This window comes from Peromyscus eremicus, chromosome 2 (assembly GCF_949786415.1).
Source record: "Peromyscus eremicus chromosome 2, PerEre_H2_v1, whole genome shotgun sequence".
Classification (NCBI taxonomy): Eukaryota; Metazoa; Chordata; class Mammalia; order Rodentia; family Cricetidae; genus Peromyscus; species Peromyscus eremicus.
In genome coordinates this window covers 73,024,630-73,040,971 of record NC_081417.1, presented here as the reverse complement: position 1 = coordinate 73,040,971, position 16,342 = coordinate 73,024,630, and the positions used below count along the sequence as shown (strand labels likewise).

Here is a 16,342-nt window from a genome sequence, read left to right as displayed (position 1 = left end):
AGAATGCTTGGATCTCAGCCTCAGCTCTTTTGCTCAGCTCACTCCTTCCTGGGATTACTCAGTGGCTGAGAAAATGAGGTCTAGAGTGAATGTTTCACTAGTACACAGGGGCCACATTTCAGGGTCTGCAGCTAGGGAATCTGGGGAGCCTGCCCTCTAACTGCTCAGCTATTCGTAGGGACGCCCAGTGGTGGTTACTAGCATTTTATCTCAGAGGGCAGATGTCAATAACTGCAGCCAAGAGCACGGCATGTGCCCCATGCTTGGGGAAGTAGCTGGCTGTTGCAAAATGAGAAAGCATTGCTCCTCAGGGTCTCTCTGGAGATAACCTTGGTTACATAAGTACCAACAAGTTACTATACAAGGTGTCTTCAAGCAAGCCAGGGGATGGGACCAGAAAGTAGTCATATAGGAGAAGGACACTTGGCATATTCAGGGAGGAAAGGAAAAGTGATCTGAGAAGGTACAGGTGGTGGGCACACCTAACCCAAGGTCTCTGGACACTCAGCAGAGTTCAAAGGTTAAGAAGCACAGGTGTAACTGTGAGTGAATCATGGGATCATTTTCAGAGGCAGGCCTCACCTTCATGTTCTGGGGGAAAGGCTTTCATTTTCTACAAGATAGGATGGAACTTCAACACTAATGCCAAACCAGAGGGAAGACAAGAAGTTTAGCTGTCCTCTGTGTAGGGAGGAATATAGAACCTCTGACCACAGGCCAAGACTGCCTTATTCTGGACACTTCCAGACCTTGAACTCCAAAGATGGACACAGGTGAGGTAACTTGAATAGGAGTAGGTGAGATGCTTAGAAAGCATCCCTAAGCAGCAGAGAGTAGAGAATCTCTTCTTCCAGGCAGCATTAACTCTATCAGACTGCCCTGCATATCTCACTTAGAGCACATCACTTAAGTACAGGTACAGAGATGGGTGCAGCTAGCCCAGCCTACTCACGAGTGTATTTTGAAAAGAAAAAGGAGGTCAAGGGGTCTAGCAGGTGTAGCACTTGGTAGTAGGGAAGTCTGAGTCCTTGCACTACTACACTCAGCAGAAGGAAAATCTAGAGATGGACACAGATTTTAAAAGCAGTAATCTGGAATGAGGAAGAGTTATCAAGTTCACATTAACCCTCCATTATGGAAACCTGAAGTAATTTTGGATAGAAGAAAATTTATATCTTTATGCTAAATTAATTCAGAGTGTAGGCTATCGATTAAAGAAACAGGGCTACAGTTCATACATAAATAAATGGTATATTAGAAAACTCAGAGGTATATCTACTAGTATTTAGTGTCAACATTCAAATTAAGGGTAGAAGAGTTATAAGTTCAGAACATAGAAAAATAACCATGAATAACCCCTATTTTTTAAGTCTAACAGCGATTGAGAATGAAATAAGCAAAGTAAGCTGTGTGAAATCACAACTTTTGGGCAGCATGACTGAGTGACTTATCAAGTACTACTGCAGGTCAGTGACAATGTTCCTATGATGTCAGATATTTAAGCATCACATAGGCATTAACTTCTCACTTCAAATATGAAGGAAAGAGGATACATCTTGACAAGACTTGAAATGGGCTCTCATCTTCCTTTATAAATCGCCCTGTGCTTTAAGTCAACTGTAGATCGCATTGCTTGTAAAATGAGTCTGCCACTGTTTTTCCTTATGTGACACAAAGTCTAATCACTCATAAAATACTAACTCATATTCCACAACCTTAAAAGGGGCACTAACACAGTAGTTTAAGTCCTGAGGACTGATAGGAAGGAATTATTCCTAACGAATGTACCCTTCCTTAGCTTTGTCTGATGAGCTCACTTTCCAGTATAAACATTATTAATGTTTTAAGAATCATGGAATATATCACAATGCACATCAGCTCTTCAGAAGGTGGGGGAGACTCCCTTAACAGAAAATTGGACATGACAAGCGAGAGGCAGGCATTTGCTCATTCATCTCTGCCTGACCACCAGAACCCAGCGTTTTACCTGGTGTATAAACACCTCAGAAAATGCTGAATGGCAGAGCTGATTAGATGGCCCACGAGTTAGAACATTTCTGTCTTCAAACTTTTCACTTATCTTCTTTGGCTCTCACATGTTTTAAACAGTTACCCGCCTTCTTTTTGGGAAATGTCCCTCCATAACTTTGTATTCTCAGTACAGCTGGATAACCTCATCCCACTCAGAAATAGGCCAGATCCCATTGGGCTGCACATTTGGGGGCGAGCTCTTCCAGTCCCACGTTTTGACAGGAATCGTCCAGGTCTTACCATAGTTGGCTTCAATGTAGTCAACTGTTTCACAGGGCACATGGACTTTCATGTCTACAAACTTGGTTCAGCACAGTGTGAACTTGGGAAACAGGTACCTGCAGGAAAACAAGGACAAGCAGGAGCATCAGGCCATGTACCTCAACTGCCAGGCCTTCCTAGTGAAGGGACAACCCTTTCCTATCAAGCAGGTTTGGGGATAGAGTTGGCATTAATTCTTTATCTGCTCAGCACCCCTTTCTTCTTTTGGGGTTTACACCCTGGTTTTGTTCTTCTATTCTGCGTCCATCTGAAGGAGAGCTAATCCCATCCATAAGCTCCAGTGGAGAAAAAAATACAAACCAACCAATCTAAACCTAACCCAGGCCTGGTTAGTAAGTTACAGGGAATGATTGCTTCAGAGATGGGAACACACCAAAAATAGGCAAAATCAAAGCCAGCCCTGGGACTGTGTTGAGAAACCTGAGGAAATACGTGTCACAACAATGTTTCCACAAGGTCGAGGAAATGATCATTTTCTTTTCTTGTACAATCTCGTGTTCCAAAGCAAATAGATTGATTCCTCCAGCATGCCCGAGGTTTTTCTTCTGCTCTATATGCAATAATAACTCTACTTTCTACCTCTCTTTACTCTTAAATTTTAAAGAACATTTCTAAACCTCTTGGGAAGGGAAGGAATGAGGATCAGGAGTTCAAGTCCAGCTTCAGTCTTATAGTGAATTCTGGGGCAGTCTAGTCTACTAAGACTCTGTCTCAAAAAATAAGATATTGAAATAGATCCTTACATAAACTCTATAACAAAGGAAAGTAAAAAGCAGCAGGCCTGTTTACAGTTACATAGCTCTATATTCTGTGTTGGATTCTCAATGAGAAATTTTTTTCATCGTAACTTGGAAGAACTTTCAGTATTTAATGAGGAAATGGCAATAATAGGGATCAAAAGTTTAATATACTAGAGAATTACAGAGAGAGTAGAGAACTGGGGAAAAGGGATCTGATTGTATTTGATTAACATGTTTTACCACCAAATGAACCCAAGAATGGACTTTACTTTTGAATATCTTGTTTTACCATGAAGCAAACATGAAACCACACATGAAAGTTTATCTGAATATTCTAAAAAAGCCAACAAGTCCGCTACAAAAAGGCAGTGGGTACTGGCAGTTAGTGGTCAGTCCCAGCTGGCATCTATGAAAAGACAGCCACAGAAAACCTCATAGCTGAGACACAAACAAGACACTGCTTAGACCCACCATCTGCTGATGCCAGTTTTACCCGGCACTTCATGTCCACAGAATGACTTATTTTGTCATGAGAAATAGCCATCCTTCATCAGCCTCCACCCCCCACAATCACCTGCTGGTCAGCAGAATGTCCACCTGCCCCATACTTTCAGGTTGACACTATGAACCAGAATTGAGGCAGACACTATCTCCCTAGTAACAGCAACCAGGAAGCATCTGCCTTAATATTAGTCTTTAGTCTCATCAAAGAGCTGAGAGCGAAAAACAACAGCTTCAGGATACACGTGGTAGAATACTACAGGCTACAAAAGAATGCTTGGAACAGTGAAGGAGAATCTAAGAGCAAACCCCAAACACTTCAACTAGAGAAACAATGTGAAAATGATACAAAAACAATGCAACTCTAATGTTGTTCCTAACCAAATCCCCAGACTCTCTGATTCTCATTTCTCTACTCATTTTCAATCTGTTCTACAGAAAAGTATCTTGGCTTCCCAGGAGAACAGGAAAGATAATCACAAAACGTGATAAGTAATTGTAAAGTCAGACCATGCAGAGGAAGGAGGCAGCAAGTCACACACAACAGCACATGCTTGGACTTTGCCTGGGTTACCAGTAAATAATGACTGATACTAAATCTCTCATTGTTGCCTGGATTAAAAGCTATGATTCAATCTGGCAGAACAGTCTGTACTTTAAAGCCTTGGGAAGAGATCCAAAATCTGAACAGATTTAATTAGAGTAAGGCACCCTAAATTAGGATACAAATTTAAGAGATCTTACTATGGTAAAAAATTCTCCCATCTGTTTTCTTATTTGGACCACTTCACTTCATTCCACTTTTGCTAAAACAGCAGTTACAACACTTGCTAGCTTGAACAGTGAACTAGAGTAGGATAGTTTTATTTTCTTCCCCAAATTTGAGAGCCAATAAAGCCACTTTGGGGTGGTTAGAATAATTTTGTCAGCATAGTTGTACAATCTTTGAACATAATTGCTAAATGAGAAGTATTCCTAGCAATCTAGAACAGGGTGTCTCCTGGTGCTAAGTAGAGGAGGCTAAGTGAGACAGAGGCCATCAACTACAACCGACCTGACCTTTCCAAATCTAAGTCTGCACCAAACACTGCAGTCCCAGGAGCACAGCTGAAGACCCCCCGAATTCCTCATAAACACAGTTTATTCCCATTAGCACCTCACTTTTCCTGAACCTCCCATTTTATCTGATATTCCAGGGCCTAAACACTAGCATCCTGTTTAATAGGAGCAGTCAACACAGGCTGCTGCTTCTGATTGTAATGGAAATGTGGTGGTATTGTGTACCCCAAAATATGTGCACCCTAATAAACTTATCTGGAGTCAGAGAACAGAACAACCACTAGATACACAGGATAGAAAATGGTGGCACTCACACCTTTAATCCTAGCATTCCAGAGGCAGAAATTCTCTGGATCTCTGTGAGTTCAAGGCCACACTGGAAACAGCCAAGCATGGTGACTCACGCCTTTAGTCCCAGGGAATGATGGCAGAAAGCAGAAAGGTATATAAGGTGTGAGGACCAGAAACTAGAACCATTTTTGGCTGGTTAAGCATTCAGGCTTTCGAGAAGCAGTTCAGCTGAGATTCATTTTGATAAGGACTCAGAGGCTTCTAGTCTGAGGAAACAGGATCAGCTGAAGAACTGGCAAGGTGAGGTAGCTGTGGCTTGTTCTGCTTCTCTGTTCTTCCAGCATTCACCCCAATACCTGGCTTCAGGTTTGATTTTATTAATAAAAATTTTTAAGATTCCTGCTACATGGAAAAGCTTCTGAGTTTCACCATTAAACATGAAGCTCTCTCAAGGTTTTCATTATCTCCCCTTCATCAAATCAAGGAAGTCCCATATCCCTTTTAATTCAGTTTCCTAGAAGATCTTTGCTGATGGGGACTTATGTTTTTATGTCATCAACTCAATCACCTCGTCCCTCCCTCCTGTGGCAGCACTGGAGATGGAAAAGGAGGCTGTGCACAGGGAAGTGCTCCCTTCACTCCCTTAGGTAGAGTCAGACTATGCACATGCCTTATGAAACTATTCTTTAGCATGTTTCCACCTGTGTTCACTGTGCCATTTCCCTCTTAAAAATATGCTGGGGCACTCCATGTGCAGGCTTGCTGAGTCTCATGCAGTGAGTGACTCAGCTGCTCTCTTCCTGGTTTAGAAACAGGCTCTGTCCCCTGTAGTTAACTTATGTGTGTAGGTATGATGGACAGTTTACTCTTTGTAAACCATGTGGGTCTTGGTAACTCCTGGAAGGGGAAAGAAAGGGAAAAGGCTTTCTAGTTATTAGTGCATTTTCTAGACTGGGTGTAGACTATCTGTATCTTCCTGAGTTGATTCTTTTTTGTATTTTTCTGTACTTTTTACATTTCACATCGTACTGCAAATGCTATACATAGATCACCCACAGTATTTTTTTTATCATCAGTCCAACACAGTGAGAAGTATAAAGGGCCATACATCTTGGGTATGGGGTATAAATATTATTTTTATTTATTTCATTTCCCCTATATACCTGATCAATCATGCTAAAGGTCTGTTAGGTGTACAAATTTTAAAACTATTTATTTATCCATTTATTTTTTCAAGATAGGTTTCTTTATGTAGCCTTGACTGTCCTAGAACTAGCTCTGTAGACCAGGCTGGCCTAGATAAAATTAATTTTTAAACAAACCAGCATCTGGAATTGATCTTTTATACTATTTATTGTTTCATTAATTTCTTTTGACTTTTTACTTCAATTCCTCAGAAAACTTCACTGATCATTTATACTTATCTCCATGTGAATCCTTAAGTTATACAAGTATTAAAAAATATTTATCCTTACGTGTATGTGTCTGTATGGATGTATATGCATGCGTGTGTGTGGGTGGCCACAGAATCTAGAAGGGGTCAGATCTTCTGACGATGAAGTTATAGATGTTTGTGCCCCACCCAATCGGATGCTGGGAACTGAACTCATGTCCTTCTCTGGAAAAGCAGCAAGTGCCCTTAACTACCAGGCATGTCTCCAGACCTCAGTTTTAATGAGTATTTTTTTTCAAGGCAAGGCTATATATACATTTATACTTAGTTCTTTATATCCTGTAAGTTTCAGTATGTTGTATATACATTATCTCAGTACAAAGTATAATGTATTTTCTACTATAATTTCCCTTTGACTCATTATAATTAAGAATATTTAAAATTTTTCAGTTTAAAAAAATATTTTTAAATTGGCTTCTTTTTTGTCTCTTTTCTTTTCGTGTGTGTGTGTGTGTGTGTGTGTGTGTGTGTGTGTGTGTGTGTGTGTGTCTGAACTCTGGACTTCTTGATTGCATGGTAAGTGCCTTAACCACTGGACCATTTCCCCAGTATCTCTTCTGGCTTCTTTAATATGTCTTTGTGCATAGATCTGTGAGGCCTAAACTTTCTTAGCCTTTCTGTATTTGTAAATGTCATTGTTTTCATCTCACTCCTGAGCATGACTTAATTACATGTGATGTGAAGAGGTGACAGTTTTTAGAAGACTCTGGTGTATCATCTTCTGGCCTGTGTGACAGCTAAAGGCATACCTGGTGCTCTTTTGTTAAGCCTCAAACTTTCAGTCTTCCCGACTTAGCCTCCTAAGTGCTGAGATTACAGACAGGATCTACTACAATCTGTTACTAATCCTCTTTGTTTGTTCCATATTTCATTCTCATATTAATATACATAATAATGGGCCTCATTATGACATTTTTATACTTTTCATTGTCAAATTTGTGTATGTTTAACAATCTTGCTCTTATACACTCATCTAAGAATTAGACTCAATTCTTGAAAAACCAAAGTTACATTATACTGCCTAGTATCTTTTTTAAAATTATCAGCTGAGCTGTGGTGGTCCACAACTTTAATCTCAGCACTTGAGAAGCAGAGGAAGGTTGATCTCCAGGTTTGAGGCCATCTTGGTCTACATAGTGAGTTCCAGGGCAGCCAGGGCTACATAGAGAAATCCTGTCTCAAAAAACTAAAAAACAAACACAGCACCCCCAACAACAACAAAACCCCAAACCTAAAACAAACTATTAACACCTGTGGATATGTCTCTGTCTCTCAAATACTAACAAGTTAGCATGCTACAGAATTATGTTTAAATAACAAAATATGTAAGTTTAAAAAATAAAATTTTTACTTCACATACAAGTTTTATAGTAAAATCTTCTCTTTAGAAATCAAAGCTCACCGTAGAAGAAACTGCCTCTTCAAGTATTCCCCTCATTCTTTCAACTTACACCTGCTGCTGCTGACTCGCTATCTGGAGATTCAATTAAGGAGACCTATGATATAATCAGTATGTGGCAAAATATGAAGGTAGAAATAGAGCAGGGAATGAGATCATTTTAGAAAAGCCAATACTTCAAATATACTCACTTAAAAAATGACTCAATCTGCCTTTTAGCTTTGCAGCTGTAAGAACTGAGAAACAAGTGTGTTTCCTGAGAGCTGTAACCATGGGAGCAGAGCATCAGCCTCTGAAGCTGGGAGTCCACCAGGGACAACCCCACCCCTAAGTCTAACTTGGTGAGGGGCAGAATAACTGGAAGTAACCAGAATGACTCATCTTTATTGTTCCAGTTGTCCAAAGATGCTGGGCTGGATCAACTCATTCTCTGAGTGTCACCTGTCATCATCACTAAACGGTAGAGAGCTGACTCAGTGTCAGGCAGCACTCAGGTCTCACTCAGCCTGCCAGTTTATCAAAAGTGACTTTATCTGTCACTTAGGACAGATACATTAGCAAAGTCCTCTAAAAACCATGAAAGAAAGACCTCAGGGAGGGGAGATCTATGGAAACTAGGAAGGACGGGAGATCATTTCTACAGAGATACTAAATCTTACAGTGAAGGCAACTCAATGCCTTTGACTCAGCAGAGCTAGGACATGTAATGATGGATGGCAGTCTGGAAACACTAGTGTCTTTTCTACAACCCTGGAATAAACTCCAGGGTCAAAAGTCAGGAAGTCTAAATGTAATGTGGTACTCAGGACTGACTCTTGGAACAGAAAGAGAACACAAGAAAAAAAAAAAAGCCTAGAAAGTATCAAGTATGGAGTTTCAACTTGATCTTTACTTTCTATAACATAAAAAACAACCAAGTGTCTAAAAGACAATCTAGATTACCTCAAAATAGGAAACTATTTTGTAAAAAGGACACCAAAGGTACTGAACATAAAGACTGATACACAGAATTACATTAAAACTAAGAAATTTCAGTGAACAAGCTTCCATTAGGAGCGAAAAGAATAAAGGACAAATTGGAAGAAGATGTTTTCTTTGGTTTTTTTTTTGTTGTTTTCTTTCATTTTTCTTTATTAAGAAATATTCTACTCACTCAACATACTATCCACAGATCACCGCTCCTCCCTCCTCCCTCCTCGCACCTCCTAGCTATTGGTGAAATTATTAAGGCCACTCCACGTAGTTAAAAAGAGATTTATTTAATGGTGTAACTTACCAATTAAGGGATAGGTAGGTCGCGGGATCTGGGGAAGGTGTATCGCAGTCCAGCGGTGTTCTCTGGAGCTCTGCTAGGCCCACCTCCACAGTCCAGGGTCCCGGAACAGAGAGCACTGGCCCATCCAGATCTCGGGTCTCCCGGCACCTCCCTTGGCCCTGCCTTGTAGGCGTGACAGTTGCCGAAGTCTCAATGGGGGTTGGAACTTCCAGATCAAAGCTGGAATGGCTACCCACTACATCTCCTCCTTTTTGTCTAAATAAGAAAGTTCTAACCTAATACAAGACTATATACAAAGGAATGGTTATCAAATATTGTCCAGGAATAATGAGGGATAATGACCTAGATAAGATGGAACTACAACCAATGCAAACAATATCAAGCAAGAAACACATACTAAAATCCAGAGAAGTATAGAGCATAGGTAAATGGCATGTTATAAATATCGTTCCAAAAGTTGTCCTATCCTAAAGAACCTGAATCTAATGCTTTTATCTACTAAGTTGTAACTATAACTGCTAGTCTTCAATCCCATCAAAGACCTGAGAAGGAATATAATGGTACCTGAGAAATGGTAGATGGATGCAAGCAACTTTCGGGAATCTTGCAAGAGTAGACCGAGACAGCTGGCAGCCTGGACAGTCACCTAATGTTTCTCAGCATTGTTGGTGCATTCAGATTGGCTACAGGCCTAAATTATCTGACAGACCATTTTCAGAAGCAGGAATTCTGAAAGACCATCTTACGCTGTCTTGGCAGAGTACAGTGGTCGCTTTCCTTGTGTCCTGCTTGTCCAGAAAGGACAGCATTGCATTTGTACTGTCAGCCGTTGAGGCAAGGGCAGTTCTTTGCCCAGTAAGCCATTTTGTGCCAAGAAGACAAACTTCCAAATGGAAATGTCTTAGAAGCCCAACATTCTCTCGGGATCTGTGAAGAATTGTGTTGGGATTTTGATGGGGATTGCATTGAATCTGTAGATTGCTTTTGGTAAGATTGCCATTTTCACTATGTCGATTCTACCTATCCATGAGCATGGGAGATCTTTCCATTTTTTGATATCTTCTTCAATTTCTTTCTTCAGAGACTTAAAGTTCTTATCATATAGGTCTTTCATTTGCTTAGTTAGTTACCCCAAGGTATTTTGTATTATTTGTGGCTATTGTAAAGGGTGATGTTTCTCTGATTTCTTTCTCAGTCCCTTTTTCATTTGTTTATAGGAGGGCTACTGATTTTTTTGAGTTAATCTTGTACCCTGCCACCTTACCGAAGGAGTTTATCAGCTGTAGGAGTTCCCTGGTAGAATTTTTAGGGTCACTTATGTATATTATTGTATCGTCTGCAAATAATGAAAGTTTGACTTCTTCCTTTCCAATTTGTATCCCCTTGATCTCCTTATGTTGTCTTATTGCTCGAGCTAGAACTTCAAGTACTATATTGAATAAGTATGGGGAGAGTGGGCAGCCTTGTCTTGTTCCTGATTTTAGTGGAATCGTTTTGGGTTTCTCTCCATTTAATTTGATGTTGGCTGTCAGCTTGCTGTAAATAGCCTTTATTATATTTAGATATGTTCCTTGTATTCTTGATTTCTCTGGAACCTTTATCATGAAGGGGTGTTGGATTTTGTCAAAGGCTTTTTCAGCATCCAATGAGATGATCATGTGGGTTTTTTTTTTTTCAGTTTGTTTATGTGGTGTACTATATTGACAGATTTTAGTATGTTGAACCATCCTTGCATCCCTGGGATGAAGCCTACTTGGTCATGGTGGATAATTTTTTTGATGTGTCCCTGGATTCAGTTAGCCAGTATTTTATTGAGTATTTTTGCATCAACGTTCATGAGGGAGATTGGTCTGTAATTCTCTTTCTTTGTTGCATCTTTGTGTGGTTTGGTATCAGGGCAACTGTAGCCTCATAAAAAGAATTTGGTAGGGGGGCTAGAGAGATGGCTCAGTGGTTAAGAGCACTGACTACTCTTCCAGAGGTCATGAGTTCAATTCCCAGCAACCACATGGTGGCTCACAACCACCTGTAATGAGATCTGTAAAGTGCCCTCTTCTGGCCTGCAAGGACACAGGCAGACAGAATATTGTATACATAATAAATAAACCTTTAAAAAAAAGAATTTGGTAATGTTCCTTCTGTTTCTATGGTGTGGAACAATTTGAAGAGTATTGGTATTAGCTCTTTGAAAATCTGGTAGAATTCTGCATTGAAACCATCTGGTCCTAGGCTTTTTTGGTTGGGAGATTTTAATGACTATTTCTATTTCCTTAGGGGTTATTGGTCTATTTAAATAGTTTATCTGGTCTTGATTTAGCTTTGGAATGGGGTACCTATCCAGAAAATCATCCATTTCTTTCAGATTTTCCAATTTTGTGGAGTACACGTTTTTGAAGTATGATCTGACGATTCTCTGGATTTCCTCATTGTCTGTTGTTATATCCCTTTTTTCATTTCTGATTTTGTTAATTTAGATCCTCTCTCTGCCTTTTTGGTTAATTTGGATAAGAGCTTATCTATCTTGTTGATTTTCTCAAAGAATCAACTCTTTGTTTCATTGATTCTTTGTATTGTTCTCTTTGTTTCTATTTTATTGATTTCAGCCCTCAATTTGATTATTTCCTGGTGTCTGTTTCTCCTGGGTGAGTTTGCTTCTTCTTGTTCTAGAGCTTTCAGTTGTGCTGTTAAGTCACTAGTGTGAGATTTCTCCAACTTCTTTATGTGGGCATTTAGAGCTATGAATTTTCCTCTTAGACTATTTTCATGGTGTCCCATAAGTTTGAGTATGTTGTACATTCGCTTTCATTGAATTCTAGGAAATCTTTAATTTCTTTCCTTATTTCTTCCTTGACTCATTGGTGATCCAGTTGGGCATTATTCAGGTTCCATGAGATTCTAGGCTTTCTGTAATTTTTGTTGTTGTTGAAATCTAACTTTGAGCCATGGTGGTCTGATAAGACACAGGAGGTTATTTCAATTTTTTTGTATCTGTTGAGATTTGCTTTGTGACCAAGCATGTGGTTGCTTTTGGAGAAGGTTCCATGGGGTGCTGAAAAGAAGGTATATTCTTTTGTGTTAGGGTGGAATATTCTGTAGATATCTATTAAGTCTATTTGAATCATAATGTCTGATAGTTCCCTTATTTCTCTGTTAAGTTTCTGTCTGGCAGACCTGTCCATTGGTGAGAGTTGGGTGTTGAAGTCTCCCACTACTAGTATATGGGGTTTGATGTGCGATTTAAGCTTTAGTAATTTTTTTTTTAAACGAATGTCGGTGCCCTTGTATTTGGGGCATAAATATTCAGAATTGAGACTTCATCTTGTCAGATTTCCCTGTGATAAATATGTAGTGTCCTTCCAGATGTCTTTCAATTGATTTTCGTTTGAAGTCTATTTTATTAGATATTAGGATAGCTACACCAGCTTGCTTCTTAAATCCATTTGATTGGAAAGTCTTTCCCAGCCTTTTATTCTGAGGTAATGTCTGTCTTTGAAGTTGAGGTAGGTTTCCTGTATGCAGCAAATGGATGGGTCTTGTTTTTGTACCCATTCTATTAGCCTATGTCTTTTTATAGGTGAATTAAGACCATTGATATTGATGGATATTAATGACCAGTTATCGTTAATTCCTGTTATTTTTTGGTGATAGTGTTGTACATTTCCCTTGTTTGGCATTTGTTGGTATGGGACTATCTATTGCCTGTGTTTTCATGGGTGTATCTAACTTCCTTAGGTTGGATTTTTCCTTCAAGTGCTTTCTGTAGGGCTGGATTTGTGGAGAGATATTGTTTAAATCTGGTTTTATCATGGAATATTTTGTTTACTCCGTCTATGTTGATTGAGAGTTTTGCTGGGTATAATAGTCTGGGTTGGCATCCATGGTCTCTTAGTATCTGCATAACATCTGTCCAGGACCTTCTGGCTTTTAGAATCTCCATTGAGAAGTCAGGTGTTATTCTTATGGGGCTGCCTTTATATGTTACTTGGCCTTTTTCCTTTGCAGCTCTTAATATTTTTTCTTTATTCTGTATGTTTAGTGGTTTGATTATTATGTGGCAAGGGGACTTTTTTTGGATCCAGTCTATTTGGTGTTCTGTAACCCTCCTGTATTTTTATAGGCATTTCCTTCTTTAGGTTGGGAAAGTTTTCTTCTATGATTTTGTTGAATATATTTTCTGTGCCCTTGAATTGGTATTCTTCTCCTTCTTCTATCCCTATTATTCATAGGTTTGGTCTTTCCATGGTGTCCCAAATTTCCTGGACATTTTGGGCCATGACTTTGTTGGCTTTAGTGTTTTCTTTGACTGATGAATCTATTTCTTCTACCGTATCTTCAAAGCTAGAGATCCTCTCTTCCATCTCGTGCATTCTGTTGGTTATACTTGCATCTGTAGTTCCTGTTTGTTTACTCAGATTTTCCACTTCCAGCATTACCTCAATTTGTGTCTCCTTTATTGACTCCATTTCAGTTTTGAAATCTTTAACTGTTTCCCTCACTTGTTTGCTTTCTCTTGGCTTTCAAGGGATTTACTGATTTCTTCCCTTTTTTTGTTTGACTTTTCCTCGATTTCTTTAAGGGAATTTTTCATTTCCTCTTTTAAGATCTCTAATATCTTCTTAAAGTCATTTTTATGGTAGATATCTTCTGTTTCTTCTATGTTGGGATGTTCAGGTCTTGCTGATGTAGGTTCTGATGGAGCCATATTGGTTTTTATGTTGTTGACTGTATTTTTGCACTGGCATCTACCCATATCTTTCTCCACTTGGTGCAAGCGGTGTCTGTGTCTGAAGTAGCCTCTCTTGGTCTGATTGATACTCTTGATCCAGTGGGAGCTCTTGGTCTAGTTGATGCTGATGGACTTTATGTCTTAGGGAGCAGCTATTAGTCCAACTGGCACTAGTGGGCTCTGTCTCGGAGTAGCTGCAGTCTTAGCATGTGGTAGATGGTGGTAATCTGACCTGTCTACAGGAGGTCTGCCTGCCAGCTGGCCTCTTAGTCCAGTTGGGTGCTGGTAGGCTCTTTCTCAGGGGGCAGTTGCAGTGGGATTTGGGGGAGGTGTGGCTTGGATTGCAGGGTCTGATGGGGGATGGGGGTAGTCTGACCTATGTGCAGGAGGTCTGCCTGCCAACTGGCCTGAAACTGGAACTGCAGTGAGTGGTGGTGTAGACGAACAGGGTTGTGTCCCTGGGCCCAAAGTCTAGGGGCTGGGGTATTCGAGTATGAGGATAAAGACTCACCTCTTAGTCCAGTCAGGTGCTGGCAGGCTCTGGAAGATGTTTTCAATATATAGAAGCTACAGTTTGTGAGAAAGGGACTGATACCTCAAACAGAGGAAAACCAGTAAGATATTTAATAGGTTCCTCACAAAACAGAGCATCTAAATGGTCAATAAATATGAAAAAGTAGAAATTAAATCTACAGTATGGTAACAACAGTACTTAATCAAAACAGTTAAGAAAATCAATGAGCATATCCAGTGCTGACAAAAATATGCAGGAAATGGGAAGTCTTATAACACAGTGATGTCAGTGTAGAGTACAGTGGAGAACAATCCCCAAGTAAGATCCTTAAGGTGAAATGTCTTATTCCTATGACCCAGCAACCCCTTTTAAGCATATATGTGCTAAAGAAAACCAGTGCTGTATGTCTGTGGCTCAACACCAAGACCTTGGCAACTACCGTACATCAGCACTCCTTGGCATCACCTCTATACTTCATTACAGGTCTCTTTCTTAGGGTCCACTTAAGGTAACTCACTAACAATTCCCCACTCAGCAGCATTCATTTAAACTGTGCTAGCTCAGCCCTTACTTGACACTCTCCCTACCTACTCTATGTTACATTTCATCCCTCTGTCAGTGTGAAGTATAAATCTGCAATCTTCCCAGTAATATCTGGTAGACTTCAACACACTAAAAAATTGTTTTCCTAATTACTGCATGATACGGAACCTTGCTAATCAGAGTTCTAGGAATTACAAAGAGTTGAAACCTATTATGTCCCAAGTCCTAAACCAGATGATTTTGCAGTATGGAATCTAAGCAGTGGTGCATTCTGGGAAGGGTGTGATATTATTTTCTCCTCATAGAGTAGAAATATGAAGCTCAAAAACTCAGGGAGCACAAAATGCACATTTTAGACTTGAATCCAGGCCTAACAGATTTCCTGGAGCCACTATCCTAAAACCATACTCAAATCAGGTTTAGATATATAGTGGTTCTTAACCTTTCTAATCCTGTGACCCTTTAAAACAGTTCCTCATGCTGTGCTGACCCCAACCATGAAATTAATTTCATTGCTACTTCATACTTGAAATTTTGCTACTGTTATAAATTGTAATGTAAATATCTGATATGCACGATGACCTTAGGGGACCCCTGTCAAAGGGTTATCTCACCTCTATAGGGCTTGTGACCCACAGGTTGAGAACCACTGATATAGAAGTTTCACCTAGTGCTTAACTAATATTTAAAATGATATAATCTAAAGCACTATAATATTTCATGACTGAATTTTGAAATGTAGACTAAATGTAGGGAGAGAGATGTGCCTGGTAACACTAAAGAGTCTACAAATTTGGAATAGTTGCCAGTTAATAACTCTGGTAACTCATCAATAGCTGATCCTGTTTTATGATAGATATCTTGTATTAATTAGAAGCCATAGCGGGTGTGGGAGGTGGGGAGTGGAGGGCAGGGAAAGACTCAAAGAAACAATCAAGTTTCACAATGACTATAATTACAATGTGAAATTCAGTAACCTAACAATATCAGTTACTGCTGGTAACTATCAATAAAAATTTAATAACTTTTTGGGATGACAATCTGGCCATATTATAACTATATTAATTTATTTCTCCATCCATATTCATTAATTCAATAGCTACTAAGTGAGCTTGGGGCTTAGCTCAGGGATACTACATAATAAATGGGACATAATTGCTTAATAGATATTGAACTTCTTTGTATGATATGTAACATGACCCTACTTCTTTGTGCTTTATTTTTTCACTAATGTATATTAGTTAATGTACATATTAACACAGTCCATGCATACAGCATGCACTAATCACATTTAGGCTTCCTTTCACACTATTAGTGTATAATCACTATTCCACATTTATGACATATTATTTTTTTAGGTTAGAAATGTTATTTATTCATGAAAGTTTAATTTAGATTATTTTCTAAAAGTTTAAGTGTTTGCTTCAACTTAAAATCATGTCAGGGTTAGTTCTACTGCCACATAACTTCATCAGTTACAAGCAGATGCAAACAAATCTGCTTTTGTACAAAAAAAACCAAGAACAT

At 39.3% G+C, this 16,342-nt stretch overlaps 1 pseudogene; it reads right to left on the bottom strand.

Moving 5' to 3' along the window:
- Positions 1–1,898: 1,898 nt before the first annotated feature.
- Positions 1,899–16,342, bottom strand: part of LOC131903656 (ribitol-5-phosphate transferase FKTN-like) — a 39,747-nt pseudogene continuing 25,303 nt past the window's right edge.